We start from the raw sequence: 24,970 nt of genomic DNA on the forward strand, positions 1-24,970 counted from the left end.
TTTTGTAGTTAAGGGTGGCAATGGGATTTAAGTAGATATTGAATGAGGACTTCTGAGAAAGCAGCTTTTTTCTTTTCTGATAAAAGGTCAGGACTAGGAAGCAAGCTTGCTATCATGTTTTCTTCCCTTTGCTTCTTGCACTTAAATATGCTGATAGAACCAGTGTTGGAACTGTGGCAGCCATTTCAAGACAATGAGGTACTGGACATGAGAAAAAAAATCATGTAACCATCTGTACTGGTTTGCCTGAGACAGTCTCTAGTGTATCCTACTGTCCCAGTGTAATGATTGATAAGGCCCCCATTCGTACTAAAAAGTGTTCTGAATAAGACAAAAAAAATTATGGTCAGACCCAGAAAAAGCTTCAGATACTGAAGCTGATGGAGAGGAAAGCGATAAAACAAACATTGTGGAGTGGCTGGCCCACCTCTGGACGATTTACCTCCCTATTTTGATTTTAACTAAACAGCAAATGTTTCATGTGTAAACCTATATTAATCCAGTTTTCTGTTACTTTCAGCTAAAAGCTTCAACTCAGGAATTTTGAAATATAGTTAGAGCTTGACCATTACTTTCAAACTAAAGCCTTTTCAAGTTCTGAAATTTTTGGATAAGTTTTTCTTTTCTGTAATTCCTGAATTGGCATGATAATTACTGAAATGTTGCACAGAAGGCTTATTTTGTGGTATTTCCAATAGGAACCAGAAGTGGAAGTGTCAAAACTCTCACCAGAAAGCTTGTTATGAGATGTTCTGCCCAAGCTGGCAACTCCAGGTGGTTTGGAAAGTATAACTAAGAGGTATAAAAAAACTTTCCCCAGTTAATCCGATTTTCCAGCTTTTTGCATTTCAACTTTTCCCAGCAGACAGTATGCTTCTCACAAATCTTTAAGGCTTAATTATAACCTTTTCACTTATTTTGTTTTAAATTCAAAGGAAATTGTCAATGAAATCCTGGAATCCTGGAGGAAAATGTAACACTTTGCTGTCTATTACATTTGAAAGGTTTATTGGTCAGATCTGCATATAATGAAGAAAAAGTGCCAAATATCTGGGAAGAATTAAATTTTAGTAGAAGTAAAAATAAGTCCTTAAAACCATATTTATTTATTTATTCATTCATTCATTCATTCATTCATTCATTTATTTATTTATCTTTCATTAAAAGCAATGAAAAGTTAAGTAACAAATTTATAGAATTAATTCCACAACAAATTGCACATGTGTCATCTGGTATAATGTCATATTACAGAGGGTCTCCCATCTTCTACTTCCCAAATGACAACTGAACCATAGGATGATCCAGTTATGACCCTAGTTAATTCGTACTGATTCTGGCTGATGGAAGACTTGCATATGTTTGTAATAATTTGATTAAATTTGGGGTAAGTTTCTAATATGATCAACAGGTACTTTTTAAACATGTTTTCCTTATAAGTTTCATTTTCCAAATAGTCTTTCTCCTCAATCCCATGTGTTGCTTCTCTCAATAGTCTTCATCACTTAATCTGAACACATCTCATCAAGGTTCAGGCCCCTTACCCAACATTACTTCCCTTTAGAATTAACTTCACCCAAGGTTGCTAGTCTGTTGTGCTAATGAATGGATGATCTTTTACTTTCCCCATTTAGGTCACTAATAAGATGTTCCACATGACCTTCCTCTAGTTGATCCTCCACTCAGCTGCCAGAATGATTACCCTCACGTGCCAACCCAATCCCTACCTGCCGCTGGTGGAAACCTGCCAGTGGCTCCTCATTCCTTGCACGACAGGGCCTGATCCCACTTCTCACTCAGCAAGGTGAACACAGTCTTCCTGATTTAGCCTTCGTTGCTTTTCTAGGCTCATGTGCCCCCACCCCATACCTAGTTGCTGCCCCAGCTGTAATGGATTTCCTTTGGTCTCCAGCCTGTGGGATGTTCCCTCTTCCCTCTCTGCCTCTGGGTCCCTGTGCTTGGTGTTCCTTCCACATGGAATATTATTCTCGCCATCTCACATGCACAACCACAGCTCCCTTTGGGCGTTCCTGCTTTTCTTCCAGATCCCAGCTTTAGTATCACTTTTTCTGAAAAACCTTCTCTAACCTGGAGGTCCCTGCCAGGTGACCTTTCTGGGCACTCATAGACATTCCCCCATCAGCACTTAGCCCACTGTATGGTGATTGCCCACTTCCATGGTTAGATCCCTACTAAACTGTAAAGCCTATGAGGCTATGTGGGCACGTAGGATGTCCACATCCTGATCCTAGAAACTGTAGGTGATTTAACATGGCAAAATGAAATTAAGATTGCAGATGGAATTAAGGCTAATAATCAGTTAATTTTAAAATAGGGAGATTATTCTGGACTATCTACGTGGATCAAATGTAATCACAAAGGTCCTTAAAAAGAGGGAAGCAGAAGAAAGTCAGAGAGATGTGACTGAGGGAGAATGGCTGGAGAGATGCAACGTTGCTGGTTTGAAGATGGAAGGAGGGAGCCAAGAGCCGAGGAAGGTGGGTGGCCTCTCAGAGCCAGGCAAATCAGGGAAATGGTTTATTTCCTAAAGCCTCCATGAAGGAATGCAGCCCTGAGCACACCTTAATTTTAGCCCAGTGAGGCTCATTTTGGACTTCTAATCTACAAAACTGGATAACAGTAAATATGTGTTGTTTTGAGCCACTGTGTATATGGTAATTTGTTATAGGAGCGATCAAAAAAATAATACAGGAAAGAAATGCTGTCTCTTTTGCTCATAGTTGTAGCCCAAGGGCCATAATAATACCCAAATTGTGGTGAATGCCTTGATTAGTTGAATGGGAGAATAGAAAGGCAGGCCCAGGAATGGCTTGGAGGAATGCTCTGTAAGAGGGAATGTTGCTAATTGATGCTCACAGTCTTCCTCCATTCACCCTGCCAGGAAAGATGATTCTCTGCTGTGTACTTATTTCCTTATTCTCTTTCTTACTAACGGGAAAGAGTGTTTTTCTATTTGAAAGAAGTAAAGATGATTAATGCCCTAAAAGTAGTAAGAGGGAAGCAAGGTGAGAAACTGGTCCAGGAGAAAACGTTTTAGCTCCCCAAAGAATACAGAGCACCAGAAAAGCACAAGAGTACTGAAGCTCAGTGTAAGGACTTGTGATAGGTGTTATTGAAGATTGCAAAATAGATCTACTTTATGATACTTTGTAAGACAAATATCTAAAATGAGATTGTTTTAAAGCCACTTATAACTATTAAATTCTATGTCTTTAAAAAACTTTCTGCAATGGCTGACTTATTTGGATATTCTCCATTTATTAGGGTTACACTCTTTGACACAATAGTACAATGATATGGATACACTGTTAAGTCCATTTGGGGTGAATGTATATTAAACAAACTAGGTATGTATCTTTGTCCGCTAAAAATATTTTCTTTCCCAGCTAATTGGTCTACTGGGAAGAAAACACTTGAGTTCTTGGTTTATCACATTCAACGTAATGTCCAGCTACATGCAAGGGTTTATGTGGGCACTTCTGGAATCTTCCAGATGCAGAAAATTCAAGTAAGAGCCACAGAGGCATCAAAAAGTCCTTGGAAGAATTTGGTTCAATTGCCGTTACAATTATCTTACACGTTTGTGCCTTTTCTCCTTTTGTACAAGTGAAAAGAAGCTTTGCTTACTTCACATAACTCTTAACAAGGTATTTTGCACATTAAATCTATAAGCAATGTTCTTCAAAATCCAGCTACAAAAAAAAAAAAAATGCTGAAAATAAAGGGAAACCCTTAAGGAAAAACATTTCCTAATATTCTGGAACTTAAGAGTGAGGAAAATAAAGCTGCCATAGATATTAAAGAGAAAACAGTAGAATTTTCCCCCCAACATTTCTAGGTTACAGGGGAAAAAACTGACAACTTTAAATAGTAAGTTTGGAATAAATATGTGCCATCCAATTTTTGTACATTTGCTAGCGAGGTCAAGACCACTGGAATAAAACAGATGCCAAACATTGATTTTTAAAGACGAAATTGAGAGTCGTCATTGTCACAGTGCTGATAGAACAGTTATGTTTCATGCGGAAAAGGCAATGGGCAGCAGGAACAGACGTGTCTAACAGAGCTTCTTACCCACGACACACGATGATACAAATGTCCATTCTAGGAAATATTGGGCTGAGTTAATCCAATAACCTCTGAAAACAGTGTTTATAGTAAAAATGTTAAAGTTCACAGACCTTAGCTTAGTAGCTAAATCCACTTTTTTCTCTCTTCTCAAGAGCTTAAATTCTCTGTACTAAGGAGTAAGTCAGGAATAGTTTAGGCTTGTGTTGCCTAACTTACAAAGGCCTATTTTCAAAATTGCATACATAGGTTAAAAATAAGTTAAAACAACGAAGAAAGGTTTGCAATGAAAAGGCATCTTCAAAATTATAATTATAGTTGTTTTAATGCCTGACACCACCACTAGATTGTTCTATCCAAGAGAGAACTGGATTATTGTGTTCAATCAGCAATTGTGACAACAGTTTCCTTAGTGTCCAGCATAGAGCTTGGCATATAATAGACTCTCAATAAATTATTTTTGGTTGAATACATTAGAGGAAACCTAAACATTCTGATATAAGCTCAAGTCTACAAATGAGACTTGAAGTGTGTGGCATGCCTAAGAAAATGAAATGGGTTGTAGCAGAAACATCGCTAAAATCCATAATGGACCCCCAGCTGCATGACTCTCAGTTCAGTGCTCTTATGACCACAGTCAATTTAAACTGAATTTTTTTTTCTAATAATTCCCAAAGCAAGATTCTTTCATGGCCGCCAGATTAAAGAGCTCTGCAGGGCTCTTGTCTCCCACTCCAAACTAAATGCATCCAAGGCACCTACAACTTACCTACCAGTTTCAGGTGTAAAAGGTAAAGAATTAAGCACAGCGCCTCCATTAGAAGATGAGGGATGAGTACTATGTGTGGCTTTGGCACAACAAACAAACAAATATGTGGAACATTGTATGTCAGGACATCGCCAAACTTTTTAGTTATTTATCTTCTTTCTTAAAAGAGTGAATGGGAAATGGAGAATGGAAACAAGATTGTTAAACCTTATAATTTTACTCACCACTCGCTTCTATTCTACAGTGAGGGAAACTTATGACGATTCTTATGCAATTGTGGAGCTCAAGGAATAAAGGGCTTCACAAAACACTCCAAGTTTTTGTTTTCCTTACTCATAGTATACATAGGTACCTCCAATTATTAAATTTCTAGAGATAAATTCAAGTCCAAGAAATGAAATAAATTCCCTCATATTAAAGTGAAGGAAACTGAAGTCCAGAATTCTGCTCTCCTTAATGTCTTCTGCTCTGTCCCTATTGAAGAGAACTCACGAAGACACTCTGTGGGAGCCGGGTGTCCCCTGGCAACAGCTGCATCCTCAGCTTTCTTCCCAGGAAGTGGGAGGTGGGGGGCTCTTTCAGCACCTACAAAGTTGAATTCATATTAACATGAGTCTTTCATGGATCTTGATTTCCGATGAATCAATGAATCAATGGGAATGTGGAATACCTTCACTTTAGCCCCATATCCACATATTAATATTTTTAATTTTTCCCCAGTATTGACTCTCCATATCTGGTTTTAAGAAATCATCTCACAGTAATTTCTCCCTCTAGGTTCCCACTGGTGAAATTACTCTAATCTTCTGAGACTCTTCCTCTCATTGACTATCATCTTCTCTGATCTAGTGACAACTGAAATATCACCCACTTTCTATCTTTAAAGGTATTAGAATTAGAAATAGCTCCATTTTTTCTTCTTGACATTTGTCTAACTTGACCTTCAACACCTCACTTATTCCTCTAAGGATTTTGACTAGAGTTATCAGGGACTACTTATTGAATAAGTGACAATCTGAGGTAGACCTAGAAGAATAAATAGAATTTTGGAATGGAATTTTGACAATGTCTTATAAATCTTTCTATTATATCCCTTAGCATAATGCTTAATAATAAAAATAAACAAAGCAATAAATAAATGAATGAATCAGGGAGATAGTACATGAGTCAAGATAGAGAGAACTACATGAAGTAAGGCAAACTGAGTTATAATTTGGTAGAGAATCTAGGAAATAGTAGTTTAGTTCACAGATAATCTTGAATGCCAGTATAAGGCATCGGGGCTTTAGTGGACAAGGGGCTTTTTTCATTGGGTGTAATATGAGTGATGCTTTAGAAGCTTTATATAGGATGGTAGTTTGTAGGAAAGCTTAGAGAGAGATGTTGGAGGTAAGTTTGCAAGCTACTGCAGTAGTAGTAGAGATGGGCATGGAAGACATATATTACACTAGTAATAGTAGGAAATGACAGAAACCTATGGTAAATGCATTTAAACAAAATGGAAATGCTTATAAGTAATATGAAATGGAGAGTAAGGTATTGGAAATAGTCAAACATTTAGCCTATGTGTTAAATCCTACATCAGGGAAATAGAATTTTAATAACAGTTAAAGAGTTGAACAATTAATTCAGGGGAGAATTTCAGACTTTCTGTGTTTATAATCCAACTCTACCATTAATCTGTGTCACCTTGGGAAAATTATTTATTTGCTCTCTGGCACAGTTTTCTCATGAGTAAAATAAGGATAGTGGTATACTCCCCTTCTAGAGTTATTTTAAGGATCGAAAGAAAATTATGTCATACGCATAGACTACAAGTTGACATATTAGAAGTTCTCAATAACTATCAGATGATGATGATGATTAAATTGAAAGTTAGCGCATATCCAAGCAGAGATGTTTAGGGAAAAGTTAAAAATATATGATCAGGCTTAGAAAATAATTGTGACTAGTGGATTCTTAGAGTTTATGTTAGATTTGGGTGTTGGAATTGACTCTGAGATTAAGAGATTACCCAGAGAGTGATAGGAGTACATGGAGCAGATGAGGACTGGACAAAGAGCTCTGGAAAGTAAAGTACAGTAAACAGAAGAAGGAACAGCAATAGTGCAGATAGTGCATGTTTAGGGAGATTAATATAATGGTGATCATTAACATAAAAGGTTGCAGAGAAGAAGGTAGAGATAGAGGATAGGAAAGCTGATTTGATAGGAGCAGCAAGAGGGATGTTTCAGATGCAACCTGGGGCAGAAATCAGATTTTAAGGATTCAAGGGTTGACTCAGTGAAGACATGGAGACAGTGAATGTAGCTCTTCCTTCAATGACTGTGGTGAGAAAAGGAGGAGCTGGTGTGGGAGCAGAAACAGAGAAAGTTTGATGTTGATAGAGGATTTTGAGCACATTTTGGAAGGAAACTGAATCTGAAGAGAGAGGAAAGAAGAAGAGTAATTTTTTCTCTTCACAGCTTCTTTTTCTACTACATCTTCCACTCTTTAATTCAGTTCAACATTGAGTGTCTGTTCTGGACCATGCACTATTCTTGGGACTGGAAGCAAAATGACAACTATCACCTTGACCCTTCCCTGCAGATGGTATTCACATCAATTCAGCATGATCCATTGAAGACAACCAGTTGAAATGTGGTGAGTAGCTGCTGCCTCATTGTTAGAAGTACAGTGCTTTGAGAACACAGAGGAGGTTGGTTGGTTCTTTGTCCCAGGCAGAGAGGAGTTAGGATTTTTTTTTTTCACATAATCTTATGAGACATTATTTCTTTTGTTAAAGTTTTTAATGCTAAAAATAATAATCTTCTTTTCTATAGATAAGGTAATATTAATTGTTTATTTGCAACATTAACTTTAGCTTTTCTTCCTTATAATCTCCAAGCCTTAATTATAAAGAATCCCAAGCTCAAATGTTACTGGGTACCCTTTCCACAGCCTCATCCTGGGCCAGTGAATTTGCATTAGATAGTGATTTGCACAACATAGTGATTAGACATTTATATACCTTACAAGGTGATCGCTCTGATAAGTCTAGTACCCATCTGACACAATGCAGTTATTAGTTTTCTTATAACATCTCTGCTATGCCCTTCCTTCTGTACCTTAAATCAAGAGTCCCTTAAATTATTTAACATTATCATTGTCTTCTGTATTTTAGTTTTTCTTATGAATCAATTCCTTCCTTGAAACATTTTTCTCTAGCATTCTACTTGTCTCCATTAATTTTTATGCTATGCCCTCTTTTCTTATTATATTTTAAATGCCTTTTCTCTTAGGCGTTTCGAAAACATTGTCTTGTAACAAGATAAAAATCAAGATGGAATTTGAAATTTTTCTTTTCCTACAAATAAATTTTCCTCTTGCTTTCCTTCAACTGAGATTTGGCCGTTGTCAAAGAGAAGAATAAAATGAATAATTTCTAGTCATTGGACAGAGATCCATATACGATCATAAATTATTAAGATTTTATTTATTTATTTTTTCATTCATTGAACGAATATTATTGAGAGCCTTTTATATCCAAAAATGAAGTATTCCCAGACCCAATTCTCAGAGTCAAATCCACCTACCATGGCCGTCTACTCTCCCTCCTTCAAATAATCCATATCCTCATGCCCTCACCCCTTCTCCCTATCAAAAGCTGCTAAGAGAAAAGAATCTAAAATTACTCATATTACAATGTGAATGAGAGATAGCCTGAATCTATAATCCATCTCACAAGTATTTTAATATCAAAATGAATAAAAGTTATAAGCAACAGCAAAATCAAGACAGTGTTATTTCAGACATTATCAGGAGGAGAAGACTTTCTGTGAAAGAGGAGGACCGGTCATCTCAACACCAGGGAAGTGACACCACGCAATCACCAGTCCTTTCCAGCTGTCTTAATGCCTTGATAGATAACCTCCAATGTGCCTACATGATGGAGAAAATTTGACTTACTGGATGTGTACAAACTCTTCAAATTTGTTGTACATCATTGAGTAACTTCTACTGCATGCTTCTTGTGCCATATGTGATAGCCACATGAGAACCTGTGAAGAGATAATAAAAGGAAAAGACCAAAATGACACACCAGGACATTATAAGGGAAGACCAGTTATGTTGGATGTACCAACCTTGCTCATATACTTAACTTCTCCTGTCCTTGCCTAGAATGTTGTTACTTGCTTCATTTTGAGTCTATCTCCTGCATTAATCCTTCATAAAGCCTTCCACATCTTCCCAACAGGCTATAAAGTGATCATTCTCCCTGCACTTTCTTTGGTCTGCCAGACCACTGTACTTTATGTAAGTACAGTGGCTTTTACTCTACATATCTATATTTTAGTATTTACCATACTGCATACTAATAACAAATTCTTTATTTACCTCTGACACTTCATTCTTTGAGGGTTAAGACTGTCCTGTTCTGTTTCGAACTCTCTGAACCTTTAAAAATAAGTCCCTAAAATCTAATGGTTTAAAGTGTCTTTATTTAACAAAACTGGGATTAAATAGGGGGAGACTTTAATAATTGCCATCAGGGTGCATTCTACATCAAATTAGTTTAATCAATCATTGTGATAACACCTACATTCGAAAGATTATGATCAAGTCTACAAATTTGCAGAGAATTTCCAAAGGGTAGAGGTGTACCTCAAAAAACCATTTGCTTGTGAGTGTTTTTTTAAAAAATGGAAGAAACCCAAAATAATAGGAAGTTTCTCACAGAGATTTTGGAAGGCTCTACATCAAATTGCCTCTTAGAATACAATTTACTTCGTAGTGTGTTACAAGTTGCAAGAGGGCAATAAGTAAAAAATTTGTTTTGTGACTTGGAAAATCCCTGGAAATTTTGGCAAAAGATAAATCTATTACATGGATATTGTACAATTTTTATTTGTATTGACCAGGCAAATGGCTATACAAGCTTGAAATGAAGGCTACACCTAGTACATCTCCTTGAATTTTTTATATAGATGATAAAAATATTTGACAGTTTAAAAAGAGCACTCCTTCTGTGATCATGAAATGTGTTACAATTGAGTCAACGATCTTCTTATTTTCTATGGTAAAAATGAACTGTCATTACCTTTTAATTTGTAACACAATTTCAGAAATTATAAACTTGTGAAGACTTCAATAAGAATTTTATAGTCTCATCTTAATAGAATTTGGGGCACTGAGAAATCTGTATCCTAGGTATGCTCTCCAGGTATGTTCGTACCTCTTCAATTAGCCTATGATATTCACTCAGTATTCTCTCACTCCATTAGTTTCTAAACAATGTCCACACTATTGAACTTTCCTGGTTCTTCATGTATAATCACTCGCTGCTTTTTTTCACCCATCTTTTATTTAGCTGTTACTTATATTGATTTCTTATATAATGTATTATTTACTTTTGTTAAGAACATATTACCCGTAGGCAAAAATTCCTATATATTAAGATCTTGCAAAAATATCTTTTATAGAATAAATTAGCAACAAATGTGATTGAATGAATGAAAGATGGTTAAAAAAATCAAATTAAATATGTTTCTTCTTCCCAGAAAGCATAAGATTTAGAAATTGAAAGTTTGGGTTAAAAATCTAGTTGTCTTATGAGTTAAACTAACTACTGTCACCACCACCATATGACCACCAAAACACCCTTAACTTGTTTATCATCATCATCATTATTATTGTATTAGTCGTATGTGTGCATGTGTGTGTGTGTGTGTGTATTACTGCTTTTGGACTCAAAATGAAACATTTGCTCTTTTTGGTCTCTGTTCTCCTGGTTCTCAAGCTTTGTATTCAGACTGGAACTACACTATCAGTGCACCCAGGACTTGTCCACGTCCATAATTATGAGAGCAAATTTCTTGTAATCATTCTTTATATAAAATAGTGTAGTTCCAGTTTGAAAGCAAAGGCCTGAGAACTAGGAGATCTAGGATGGAATTCCCGTCTGAAAGCCAACAGGCTTTAAACCTAGGAAGAGCCTATGTTTCAACTCAAGTCCAAAGGCATGAAAACACATATGCCCCTGTTCAAAGGCAGTCATTCAGGAGGAATCTCTTTTACTCTGAGTGACTAAGAACCAGGAAAACAGATGCTGTTTCAGTCTGAAAGACAATAGGCTCAAGATCCAGGAAGAACCAGTATTTTAGTTCAAGTTCAAAGACAGGAAAAAAGTTGATGTCCTAGTCAGGCAAAAGGAAATCTCTCTTACTCATGAAAGGGTTGGTCTTTTTGTTCTATTCAAGCCTTCAACTGATTAGGTGAGGCCTAATCATATTAGGGAGGGCAATCTATTTTACTCACTTCACTGATTTAAATGTTAATCTCATCTAAAAACAAACTCACAGAAACACTCCAGATAATATTTAACCAAATATCTGGGCACCTTATGGCTTACTTAAGTTGAAACATGAAATCAACTATCACAATCATAATTATTATTTAATCATTGGTAGAAAACATCATTTATTAAACTTCTGTTGAATACATTGTTAAGTTCATCACTATCAAGGAGACCATGAATCTTCCAGTAAATCATAACCTAAAATGGCATCACCAACGTAATAATATTGTTTGGGAAAAAATGTTTCGAAAAAAACATATTTATGTGACAGATGAGAAAATATGTTTATTAACTAAGTGAGAAAATAAACTTGACTAAATATTGAAGAAAATACTGTTTGATGGAAAGAAATATATTCAAAATTATATCTGAAGATCAATAAATATTAATTGCTTTAAAAAATCTTTATCTCGGAAAATTCTTACTCTCTTTTAGTTATGGTTATTTCTTTGTTGAGAAGAATGTGACATAAAACTTCATGCAAATTCCAATGCCAGAAATACAACACTATAAAAATAATAGTGTTTTGGTTAGAGCTGCATTTTGAGATCATATTTTGAGCTATTGCAAAGACAAGATGTTAAACCAGGAAATATATTTTCAATGTTAAACCAGGAAATATATTTTCTCCTTAGGGTAATTTTTTTTATTTCTCTCCTCTTTTGTTTGTGTCCTATGGTAAAGGGGAAACAATAATTTAAGGGAGAAACTTTCAGAAACTAAAGCCTACTTTATATAAGTGCAATGGCTTTTACTGTAGAAAGTAGACATAGGATTCCAGAGATATAAATGACCTACATAAAACTAGGGGTTGTGAGTGGCTAAGTAATGTAGAGTTGACACTTGAACAACACAGGTTTGAACTGTGCAGGCCCAATTCAATGTTGATCTTGTCAATAAATATATGGTCAGCCCATTGTATCTGCAGGTTCTGCATCCATAGATTCGATCAATCATGAATCAAAAACTACATATTTTTAATCCATGTTTGGGAATTTGCGAATGTGAAGCGCTGACGGTATGCATTATTTAATGCCATTTTGTACAAGAGACTTGAACATCCTCAGATTTTGTTAACCGTGGGGTATCCTGTAGCCAATCTCCCAAGGATACTGAGAGACAACTGTAGTTAGTTTTGAGGGAGTCAAAAGTTATACACAGATTTTCAGTGTGAGGGGCTTCAGCGCCCCTAATGCCTGTTTTGTTCAAGGGTCAATGTATAGTTCTATGCTGTTTCATCTGGATCAAAACATTGAAGAGCAACTATTGAGATAGAATAAGATTGAAAGACAGGCTTTAGTATTCAATAGCTGTGAAATCTCAGAAAGTCTATTTATGCTCAGAGCCTCAGTTTTTCCATCTATAAAACTGAGATGATGACACATAGCTTTCATGTGTCTGAAATGCAAACATGGCACCCAGTGTGGCAGCTATCAGGGTTCTGTCATTGACAGCTGTTATTCCATAAGACTGTATGATCCCTACAGTCTTTTGCAAGGTCATTTCAATATTGTTCATCATCTGTCCCCAGAATCAAGCACACCATATGCATATGGTAAACATTTAATTTGTTAAATTAATGAAAATGTTTTACATTTCTACTAGGTTGAGCTAGGGAGAGAAGAATAATTCATAACCAGTGACCCACAAGAAAATAATAACCTTCTAATATAGTAGACTTGTACAAGATCATGTAAAAAATGGTTAGGTGAAGGAAGTATGTGTGAAATAGGCTAAGCTGCATTTATCTGTATGTGGAGACTAATTCTATGCAATAGGAACTCATTTAATGTTTCCCTTAGTTTCGAAATATTTATTGAATACCTACAGTGTGATGCTAGCATAAACCTTAGTGGATGTATTTTAACGTTACAAATGTTTTGCTGCTTTGAGTGTCTTATTAGAAATTTAATGAATGAACAGAAGTCAGATTGATTGTTTATATAAGGCAGTGTCAGCACACAGGGAGAAAGGTGGATGAATGGATTCTCTTCCTTGGAAGTCTTTTCAAAACAGGATGCTCATTTGTTTTCCTGGGATAATTTTACTCGGTCTACTCAATTTTAACTAGACAAATCAGGTCTACTTTGGCCACAGTTACCTGGAAAATTGAAATTATAGCTCAATTTTATAACCTAGCCTTTCTACAAGTACTGCTGCCATTATCCAAACCCATTTTCACAATGGAAACACAGGAACTATGCATAAGCCTACCTAGAAATAGAGAAGAACACTCACACGAGGCTAAGCCTGCTTCCCTCTGAGGGGTTTGGTACACTGCTGGTAAATGCTGTTCCACTACAAGTGCAGCTGAAGGCCACTCTTTAACACTGTTCATTTTAATTGGGCACAAATTTAAATCCTGCCGTAATTAGATCAAGGCAACTCCAGACTCTACTGGCCTTGGGCTCTATAAGTTAATGGGAAACCTGCCAAAATCTCTGGCTGGCAAAGTATAAAAGGGTCATAAAGCTTCCCAGACCAATGTTTTTCAAAGCAGACAATTTTTTTCTTTACAATTTTATTGGTCTCTCGAGTGTCTTGGTAGGGTATAATCCTCTGATTACTTATAATAAAAAATATTTCATGCCGGATAAAGAAAATGAATTTAATTGGGAAGAAAACATTACACAGGTGCTTCCCTGCATAAGCCCCCAGAGATTGTAAAAAGAGGATTTAATATTCACTACCTCAATTGTACTTTGACAGGGAAATAAGGTAGGAATTATTCAGATTCTGATACAGTTCATAAGTTAAGCATTATTCATGTGAACTAGTAGTGAGGCAAATGTGTTTGTGTAATGGCAGTGGCCAGTGCTTTGGGAACAACCTGTCAGAGAATTAGGAGAGAGAAAGTTTGAAACAGATTTTTGGTGGAAACAGACTTTAGAAGCTAGTTTAAGATTAGGAACAAAAGGGAGAAAGAATGGAGAGACAAACTTGGAAGGTTCGTAAACTTCCTTCCTCACACAGATGCATGGAATGTAAGCTAGACACAAAGCGATTCCCTCTGAGAGAAATTCAGAAACTAGTCGAGTGACTCTTATACATTGGACAAATGAGAAAATGCCCATACTGAAATGAGTAGGAAAGGCTGAGACACACTCTTGCCATAAACCCGACCCCTAGCACTCTGACATACAATCTTCGGAGAATCCCCATCTACCAGCTTCTCCCTGAGGAATAAAGGGATTGGACCATATTTCTAGGGCACTAGCTTTCAAGGCTCCCATCCAAGGGACAGGCCCCCAAACACTGTAACAGCAAATGGAGTTTCCTTCCAAAGAATCGTAGGACCCTGGCAAATGAAGAAGCAGTTCTTAATGCCTGCACATGTGAGAACTCATCATGGCTATCCCTCCAGAGGATATGCAGAGGGAGCTGCAAAAATGCCCTTTTCCCACTCTAACTCCGGAAGGGGTTTTACTGCATACTTTACAAGCTGCTGCCTGAGGGTCCAGGTTCCAATTAGCAGGCACAAGTGCTCAGGCAATCCTCTCCAGACCCAAAAGAGCCAGTGAGCACTGCTCTCACCTTCTCCCTCTGGCTTGTTTCAACAATAAAAACAAGTTGCCAAATATCTTCCTGGAAGAAGCTTGTCACATATCTAATACCCCAACTTTTACAGCTACCACCCAAGGGATGAGCCCTCATATTACCTAGATCTGATAGCCAATGAGGCTTGCATTCACAAGTCCCATGGGGCAATAGCAAACCAAGCAGCAATTTTTAAATGAGCGCAGGAGCACCACATCATGGCTATACACCTAGGCTCAATGCAGAGGGAGCAAACAAAAATGTCCGCCTCCCAGTTTCTCTTTGGAAAGGACTTAACTGTGTACTTTCCCAGATGCTGCCTAAAGACTTGGCTTTTTATCAGCCTGCATCTAAGTGATGACAGAAATCTTTCCTTTGGGGCGTAGATGGGTTTTGGACTAATCTTAGCTACTGGGAGCTACTAAAAATAAAGACGGTGGTGTAGACAATTACAAATGTTTGAGAAACAACAAGGAATTTGGGCATATTGATTGATGAGGTTCATCTCCTACAGGGGATCAATAAACATTGGGAGAGGTGGCTATTTTATCTAATGTGCAGAAACCAACGAAGAGAGTCAAAAGAAGAAGAAGAAGGAGAAGGAGAAGGAGAAGGAGAAGGAGAAAACAACAAGGGAATATGTTTCAATCAAAAGAACAAGGTAAATCTCTAGCAATTGATCTCAACGAAATAGAGATAAGTGAGTAGCCTAAGAGAGGTCAAAATAGCAGTCATAAAACTGCTCACTGAGGTTAGAAGAATGATGTAAGTAAGAATTTCAACAAGATAATTTTTTAAAAAGTACCAAATAGAAATCACAGAGCTGAAGAACATAAAAATTGAACTGAAAAATTCAATTGAGGTATTCAAAAGCAGATTAGAGCACATAAAACAACAGGTAAACAAACTCAAAGACTGGGAAGTGAAATTCATTCAATCATTCAAAAGAAAAACAGTAAAGATAGCTTAAGAGACTTATGGAATACCATTAAGTTGATCGATATATGCATTATAAGGGATTTAAGAGAGTTAATAGAGAGATAAAAAGAAAGAAAGCTTATTCAAAGAAATAATGGCTAAAAACTATCTTAACCTGGAAAAGAAACAGACATCCAGATCCGGGAAGCACAGAGAGTACCAGATAAGATGACTCTGAAGAAATCCACATAGAAACATAATATAATTAAATTGTTAAAACAGAGAATCTTAAAAGTAGCAAGAGAAAAGCAACTTGTAAATGTTTAGGCACTCAACATCGAAGCATTCAATTTATAAGTTAAATATTAACATACCCGAAGGGAAAAATAAATAACAATACAATAATAGTAGGGGCTGCAATACTCCACTTTCAATGGTGAAAAGATCATCCAGACAGAAAATCAATTAGAAAACATCGGACTTAAACTACCCATTAGGCCAGATGAACATAAGAGACGTATACAGAACATTTTTTCCAATAGCAACAGAATATATGTTTTCAAATGCACTTAGAATGTTCTCCAAGATAGACCATATGTTAGGCCACAGACAAGTCTTAACAAGTTTAAGAAATTTGAAATTATATCAAGCATCTTTTCCGACCAAAATGGTATCAAACTAGATATAAATTATAAGAAGAAAACTAGAAAAATCACAAATATGTAGAATTTAAACAACATGCTCCTGGACAACCAGTGGGTCAAAGAGGAAATCAAAAGAGAAATAAATAAAAAAAAAATCATGAAACAAATGAAACTGGAGCTACAACGTACCAAAGTTTGGGAATAAAAGTTTTGATTAACTCATTGGTGGAAACACTTTTACATTGCATATGTATAACAAATCATCATATTGTACACATTAAATGTACTAAATTTATATTTGTTAATGATATCTCAATAGAGCTGAAAAAGCAAAGTACTAATGAAAGAGAAAATGGAGAAAAGAGGTAGAAACAAGGAAAACAAAGGTAATATTCCCTTTTGCATGGTGTTCTATTAAAAGATGTCATTTATAGTTGTTGAGACAATAAATAAAAGCATAAGTCTATTATTTGAAGATACAAAGGCCATTATAAGATCTAAAAGTAGTGAACAAAAGCATGTAATGGCAGGAGTAGCGATAATGTTAAATTAAGCAAACTAAATCTATAGTGTGATTTTTAAGTCACAGATATCTATTGTATTACAAAAGTGTTCACACGTCCTTTTGGAAATAAATTTTACTAAACATTTTAAGAAATAACAAAGGAATAGAAGGGAGAGCATGAAAAGATGGGAAAAGGTAAGGGGAAGCGTTTCAGTCATAGGAGAGCCCTAAGGTAATTCTTATAGATGGGAGGCTCCATTTGTTTTTTAAAATCCTTATCTTTTAATCCTTCATTTATAAATAGCATATACTTAAAGGTTTTGTTAAATTGGATTTTAAGTAATAGAATATATAATACCTAATTTTAGAAAGATTTTATCACTTGCATATGGCTGCTAATGATGGAAGTGTTCTCGCATGTATTCTGTTGGCTTAAAGAGATGAGGCTTCCAGTATACGATAGGGGAAAACAAGAGAATCTGAGCCCAAGAAAGCCTGTCGGCCCAACCCGCCACCCACAGCCACCTCCAGGGTGTGTGATCAAGTTAAGACAAAATGGGAACAAAGAACTAATTACATAATAAAGTCAATGGGAATATTTTCTCTAATCATCCTTGCCATGTTGTCTTGACATTTTCTATTTTCATTTATGTCAGGCACTCTCAACTTCTCAGAGCCACCTTAATTCATATTCAGATAGTTAGAATTTAACATCACTAACAAAAACCCAAAACACATTACACAATGCAATTTAATCAATATATGGAAGCAATTTTTCACTGTACGAAAACAGCTGCATGAGGTTCTTCTGCAGGACGTCCCTCTAGACTGTTTAAGCAAGCCATGTGTCCTGTCCTTCCCCAGGAAACATGCAGGCGGCAGCAGCCTCCGTCACCTCTACCATCTAACCCTCTCACCAAGCTGCACACCAGGATGTTGACTTTGTGCCCACAGCTCTCATGGAGGGTAGATAAGCAGTCCCCCAGTTATCGTATTTGTTTCAATAGCTGGGATGAGAAATCTTTCTGGAGGTTGGCCTCTCCTGACATCTCCAACCTTCCTATATACTTTAAAATAGTCTACTTACTGTTGCCCTGGATTAAAATGTATATATTTCTGGGGACCATTCATAAACTGTGATTTACCATGGACGGTTCTAATTTGAGTCACGCTTCTAGTTTGGAAGTCAATAAGCTACTGATATTGTTCTTAATAGATAGTGATGGAATCCTTTGTCAGAGTAGGAATAGGTAAGAATCAAATTCTGTACTCTCTTGGCAGCTATAAGCAATCTGGGTGCTTGACTTCTCAGTGAACCAACCATCAAGGCTTCATTTTTGTTTTTGTTGTTGTTTTAATGTATCTGTAAAAGATGCAAGATTCTTCATAGGTGTTAATTAATTCTTCGGTTCTTCCCTAAATTACTGGTCTCAAGTGATATTGGTTAATAGTCTTTTTTTTCTGCAAAGTTCTGTTGGTTAATGAACCATCACTTTGAATCAAAAGCTAGCTGAGGCATATAAGAATGATTAATATGTATGGGCAAAGAAAGTTCTAAGCTAAAGATTTGAATAGAAGAAAATGTGTTACTGTATATATCTTCATTGGCCCTTCACTAATTTTTATTTTTAATACAGTATAAAAAAATGATTTGAATATTTATGATCTGTTAAAGTTCCACATAAGAGAAATGATTTTTTGTGTGTGAGGAAAAATAATTTGTTTAAAAAGAAATCATCTCAGCATTAAGTTAATCAAAACCTTACATAGGTAAACAATTTTGCATTTTGTTAACAGAAAATGATAACATTAAACTCATTCAAAAACTAAGGGCTTTGACTCATTTTTTTGGTTATATAAATATTACTAAAAATGTTAATTTATGTTTACAGTTGAATTTAAATATCACTATTTTATAAAAATTATAGAAATTGTGCAAAAATATGTTTAAAAATATTCATCACAGCATTGTTTATTAATAACAGAAGAGTGGAATTATCCTCAACTTCCATCAACAAGAGGTTGATTAAATTTTAAATGCATCTATATAACAGAATACCAGATAGTTGTAAAGAGGTACTTGGTGACCTGATATTTATTGATAAGATATCTAGATATATTGTTGAGTGGCCAACAAAATTAAGGTATAGAATATGATGCAGAGTGATCGAATTTACAGTAGCACGTATATGTGGTGTGTGTTTTTATAAACACTGGTGTGTGAGCAGAGGATGCAGAAATGTTAGAATTGAGGGAGAGGAGTGAAACGTTACATTCCAGAATGGTCCAAAACAATTCTATCTCTCAGGGCAGCAGCACTCTAGGCTGTAAACCAGTAAGTTACCTGCTTTTGGCTCCAGAAACAAAATGAGTTGTAGTTAGCCTTACCGTGTTAGAGCTGTGAGTGGTCCCCTTTTGAGATGTGTCATGGAGTAGCATCTTCTGGGCTTTCCCCTTCATCAGTCAAAGAATAAAAATGGTGAGTCTGTCTTCATAAGAAATTTTTTCTCAAGAAATATAAAAAATTTTCTTTCATTAAAATATTTATGCTCACCAACGCAATTATATTTCTTAACTCAAAGTGATGACTCTAATTAAGAAAATTACTTTCAAATTTTAAGTATCTTCATATGTATCTGTTGGGAGCTAATTCTCCATGGGTCTTTTGTGTTTTTTTTCTTTTTTTTTTTTCATTTCCTATAAGCAGAGACACAGACTGTATTTGTTCCAAGCTCTTTTTTCAATTGTTTATACAGTGAAAGGTTTTGGAATATAGAGATTGAGTCTCCCTCTAGGCAGAGGGCAGGTTTCCTTACCAGCTAAGAAAAATAATGTCTTCCTCCAACACAATTTCAGGCAGTCTTACCACCCATTATAAAAGATTTGAGTTCGCCAAGCTTAAAGTTCTTCTCCTATAATTTATCTCACTGCATGGGCAGGATCACTTGGCCTTTTTTGTAGCTGGGGAACTGATTAAAATGCTGATACTTTGTCTGTTGCTATCACTGTTAATAATAAATTGTTTTGGTCTCTAAGGCAGGAGTCTCATGTCATCTGCCAGCATCTATAAAACTGGCAGGCTAACTTCTTAGCTGGCAGGTAGGGTAAAATTTCAGACCTTTCACAGTTATTGCCGGGACCCTGTCATGGCTCAAAGTTATCTAATTACAAATGCCTTCATTAGGACATTTAATTACATACTTTTATAGAAATAAAAAGGCTTATTTAATGTCAAACTCCAACTTGAATTTATTGATTTCTAACATTTCTTCTTAAAGTAGTTTAAGATATTTATCATATTATAAAATAACTTAAAAAATACATTACAAAATAATTGTCCTTTAAAAGTTATTTCAATTACAAAGACTAATAATTTACCAGAACAGTTTTCTCAAATCAATAGAAACAGAGACACTGTATTGATTGATTTACTAAGGTTTACATTACCAGTGAATTCAAAGCAATTTAAACAGAAAAGAGAGAGAAATGGGTCAATATCACCGGTCAAGTTAGATTATATCCTATAAGCAATGAAATATCTTTGGTTTCTTTTCGAGTAAATAATCAGTTGTCAGAAAGGGTATTCCTCAAGGAACACCTCAGGCATGAATGGACTTTTGGTTAATAATTTCATTTTTATTTTTTAATAACTTTTATATAACTTTGAGAATTCATTTTCTCTATGATTCCACATAATTCAGAGTAAATACCTCAGTCAATACCTGTTGTCTGGTTTGTGTAGAAGCTTGATTCATCTCCATTGAAGTGCCCCGCACCACAGATTTAATGGAGAAGAAAGCTGCTCTAAAAGCAGTTAGGGTACTCAGGTGCAGTGGGTAAGGAATGGTAGAATCAGGAAAACCTGAGAAATCTTTCTGAAAAAAGTATGGAGGTCTGTGTAAGACTTCAACAAGTAGGAAGTGGGAAAAAACCTATCAGGCAGAACGAAGACACAGACAAAGCTGTGGAGGCTGAACCAGTGCAAGAGTTATCAAGGACACAAAGAGAAATGTGTGACAGCTGGAGTATGTAGGGCTTTCATGGTTCTCCAGCTTAAAAGATGATTAGTCAAGTTCAGGGTTAGAAATCAGTACTTAAGGAATGTCTGCATTGAGAAGCTCTTTGAAGCTAAGGAGATGAAAAAGATCACCAAGGGGAGGGCACATAGAGAGAAAAATGGGCTTATAGCTTAACTCTGAAGGAGGCCCACAAAGGAAGAAGAATGCACTCAAGAGACTGGGAAGACCCAGCTGTGCAAGCAGGTAACTTAGCCCTGTGTACACAGTAGTCCCAGGAGAGTGAGTGCTGGAGTGCAATCTGGCCTGTCTCAAAAACACTGTGTGACTTCAGCCGAAACACATATTCGACTTCAGTTTCCTCAACTGTCCTTTGAGGGATGAATCTGTGAGAATGCCATGGTCTCTTCTATCTCTGAATCTCTATTTTTTTCTCATTAGTAGTAAGTAAAGAATCTGAGGCAAGATCACTGAGTGAGCAATATACCAAGGATTTACTGGGGCATTGCAAATCTTGCGCCCTCACGGAAACCTTTTTGTCTTTGTGTTTATTCCAATGATCTTATGTTGATACAGAGAGAGACACGGGAGTCAGATATACCCAACAATTAACTGTTGGTAATATTGAAAAACAGTAGCCATTGTGACTGTTTCATAGTAAAAATATCAAGGAACGATCTCTAGTCAGAGACTCTTTGTATTTTGCAAGAAATCTGAAGTTCATTTGCATTTGTGTCAGATCATCTGGAACATGTACTAAAAGCAACAGTAACACTGGTTGCAATGGCATTTCCATTAACAAAGTCAACAGAAGAGACGACTGGAAACATGTAATGTAGTATGAGAAATCCAGTTTGCAACCAACCCAGATCTGTTAATTAATATGTTCTAGAGTTAAGATAATAACAGGCTGGAGAATTTCAAGTTTGCTTCCATAGACGAAACGTTTGCTGGAAGGACTTTAAAAAATTCTGAGCCCGCATCTCTGTGCCAAGCAGAATCTCTCACATTCAAAAATAGAGTTTACGCCAAACTGTCTTATCCCTGGAAGGAAGGCAAACTTAAAATTCGACAATGGAGACACCTTACTTAAGGATGAAATATAGCACAGTTAAGGTTGTTTTCCAAGATGATCTAGTATTTTTACCCAAATAAATTTTTAAAACTCATCCTCATTGTTTAAGGTCTGGGTTTATATGTTTATCAGTAGTGTATTATTTGGGATATTTTATATCTCAAACAAATGTAATAGCTGATAGGAAGTATTTCCTCTGAGATTACGTTTGGGAAGGAAACATCCACTGAGTGTTGGCTATGAACCAAGCACTGTGGTAGATGCTTCATAAATCTTATCTAATTTAGTCCTCACAGTAGCTCTGTAAAGAAGCCACTACTTTCCCCGATAAGGAAATTAAATATCAAAATTTTAAGTACATCATCAAGTTACTTAGCAGTAAAATTTGAATATCCTTCTCCTTGAATCAAAGGGAATCATTTTTTTTTTCTTTAGAGATTAGTATCTGAACACTGCATAAGTAAGCGTCAAGTGACTTCTCCTTTTCTGACAGCATGTTAAGAAGACGAGTCCTCCCCTTTGCAATAATCAGTAACGTGATAGTAGATGGATCACTGGACAAGGAGGCGAGAGAACCTGGCTCCTACCTAGCTCCGTTTCTGTCAGATCAGCTTCCTAGCCCAGCTGGGGACCCTCACATTCCTCCTAAATGAGGGGTCAGGGCCCTTCCAGTGAAGGCATTCTGAGATTCTCATTTTTTCACTTCATATCTAAATTTACTTGTCAATCTCAAGTGTTAATTCCCCCTCCCTCCCGCCCAGTTATGTTAATTATTAGAGGACAACAGATTTTCTTTTTCTTTTTTCTTTCTCTTTTTGTTAACTAAGGATCTTTAAGGTTCAAGTGGTAGCCTGAATACATAGATAATAAGTTCAGGATGCTGACTCATTTTTAATTCATTATCCTGATTACTTCCAAGTTTTTAATCAGATACTCCAGTTCTAAAGTTAAAGATATATGAGAGTCAATGCATCTTCCTCAATATCTTCCTTGCCGGTTACTGGCTTAAATAACTCAAGTGTGCATCTCATTACTTGTGTCTGCGAGGCTTCGTCACACTTTTCTTTTTTTTAAATCCATAACAACTACTGAATTTGCATGCATTCATATTTCTTGGATGCCAAAATTGAGTCTCCTTCCAATTCTGTGGAGATTAATGAAATAAGAATTGCGAATGTGTAAAATCCTACCAGTTTAAATTAGGAAGAATGAAGCCTATCTTCTCCAGGGTAAATTTATGAGATTTTGATAGCCAATCTTGAACAAAGTTTTTCAAGAGGCAATCCTAGATGGAATATAACTAACTGAAGGCAGGAGTTATTATTTTTCCATATTTAACCAAAATTGCACCACTATTGATGGTTCAAATAGTTTCATAATTAGAATTTGAAGCAACTGCGTTCTGAAGAAAATGGCCGTGTGATGAACCAGAGCTGAGCCATCAGAGATGGGCCTCTAACTGAGATGCCACAACAGTCGTGCCAATTGAGGTGAATGTCTTTGCTCGATGTATCATATCGAAGAGTTCCTTTTACTACTTACTAATTTATGTTACCTTACCTGGTATCTCTGAGAAATCTCACATCCGTGCAGTAACTATTAATCTATTCATATATTTCTTCTCATGAATCCCTCTCATTCTTTCCCCACCTCTCTAGGAACTGACTTCCTTTTCAATCTCGCTTTTGCTTGAATTCATCTTAGCCTCTCATTTGTCTGAAATGGAAAACTCTGGACTGTAGGACACACATTTTTGTTTGGTCAATGTGTTGTCCCCCCTATTGATTTGGTCCCTGTACACTTTCTCAGATCAGTTCTGGTCAGACTGACAAATCTGAGAATATGTTTAGTGCTCTGCTTTCTCCAACTATAGCCTCTGACGGCAAGGAAAGGATTTTGTAACTATAGCAGTAGTCAGTTGCCACACTTAAGAAAGAACTATTCATGCTGGAGGAATGTACCCTCTATGTGTGTGTGTATGACAAATATGAGCTACTGTTAATTATTCAAGTAATGAAAAAAAAAACAGACAGCAGCAACTTTGCTCAAGTGATGGATTCAATCAGTTAGCACAGCAGTTGTCACTGTTTCTTGATGTGCATGAATTAAACGATTGTGCCAACCAACTACTGCTTTGACCATTTAAGTCTGAGTGGTGCTTTATCTAGCATTCCTTAAATTCTGCACAACCAAATTAGTGAGAAATAAGACTTGTTTCTAAAGCTTTCATCATCTAGTGGCTTTAGTTTGGACACAGTTTAGATGAACTTTCATCATTTAAAGCCTGTGTTCATATCACTAAAATCATACCTCTGTTGGAACTGAAAATTTCACTTGAGGCCCATCCATCCTAAAGACAAGTTCATAATCGCAAAGCCTTTGTCAACTCCAAGCTATCACCATCCCTCTGCAGGATGCTTTTAAAGTAGACACAGATCCACAAAACTGGATTGGATAGGTTTAGTGTCTGGAATGCATGTTTATATTCCAAGTGGTGTAAGATAATCAAAGTATCTTTGGTAAACTATCTTACTTGAACAAAATTGTTCATGGATGTGTCAGTGAAGAGCATTCCAGGCAAGGGAAGCACATGTGTGGAGGTGAGAGGCATGGGCTGTGCATGTGATCAGACACACGAGACGGGAGTGTTAGTATGGAGCGAGACCAACCATGGGTATAACTAGGGGTAGAGGAAGCAGTTGGAAAGCAGGCAAACATAGGTTTTGATATAATTATATTCTTCAATCATAGTAGTTTGGTCAATATTTGTTAAATGAAGAGGCTATAGAGGTTTTAAGCTAATGAGGAAGATTTCAAGAAAAGAACAGGCAGAATGCTTTAATTTTAGATACTCACACATGAAAAACTGCATGAATTATACGGTGTGTAGGAGGCTCAAAGGCATATGTATTGCTAAGGCAAATGCTTCATCTTGAGATGTCTATTTAAGCTCATTAAAAAAGGAATTGGCAATATTGTTAGAGCATATATAAATAAGGCTCATAATGAGGAGGCTGGATGGAATCATTTCTGTGAGAGTAGGAGGTGCTCAGAGTTTGAGAAATGAGTCAGCCTAATGGAAC

General features: G+C 36.3%; 1 long non-coding RNA gene across 2 annotated transcripts; it reads right to left on the reverse strand.

Moving 5' to 3' along the window:
• Positions 1 to 5,309: 5,309 nt before the first annotated feature.
• On the reverse strand, positions 5,310 to 23,755 carry LOC120607419 (uncharacterized). Of its 2 annotated transcripts, none has more exons than XR_005654151.1 (4): positions 23,448 to 23,755; positions 19,185 to 19,250; positions 8,804 to 8,895; positions 5,310 to 5,440 (listed from the first exon to the last, which is right to left on the reverse strand). It is a non-coding gene; the product is annotated as an uncharacterized LOC120607419 (long non-coding RNA). The 2 variants fall into 2 exon arrangements; XR_005654152.1 differs by lacking the exon at positions 23,448 to 23,755 and adding an exon at positions 20,519 to 21,364.
• Positions 23,756 to 24,970: the final 1,215 nt, after the last annotated feature.

The sequence above is a fragment of the Pteropus medius genome, unplaced genomic scaffold, assembly GCF_902729225.1.
Source record: "Pteropus medius unplaced genomic scaffold, Ma_sr-lr_union100, whole genome shotgun sequence".
Taxonomy (NCBI): domain Eukaryota; kingdom Metazoa; phylum Chordata; class Mammalia; order Chiroptera; family Pteropodidae; genus Pteropus; species Pteropus medius.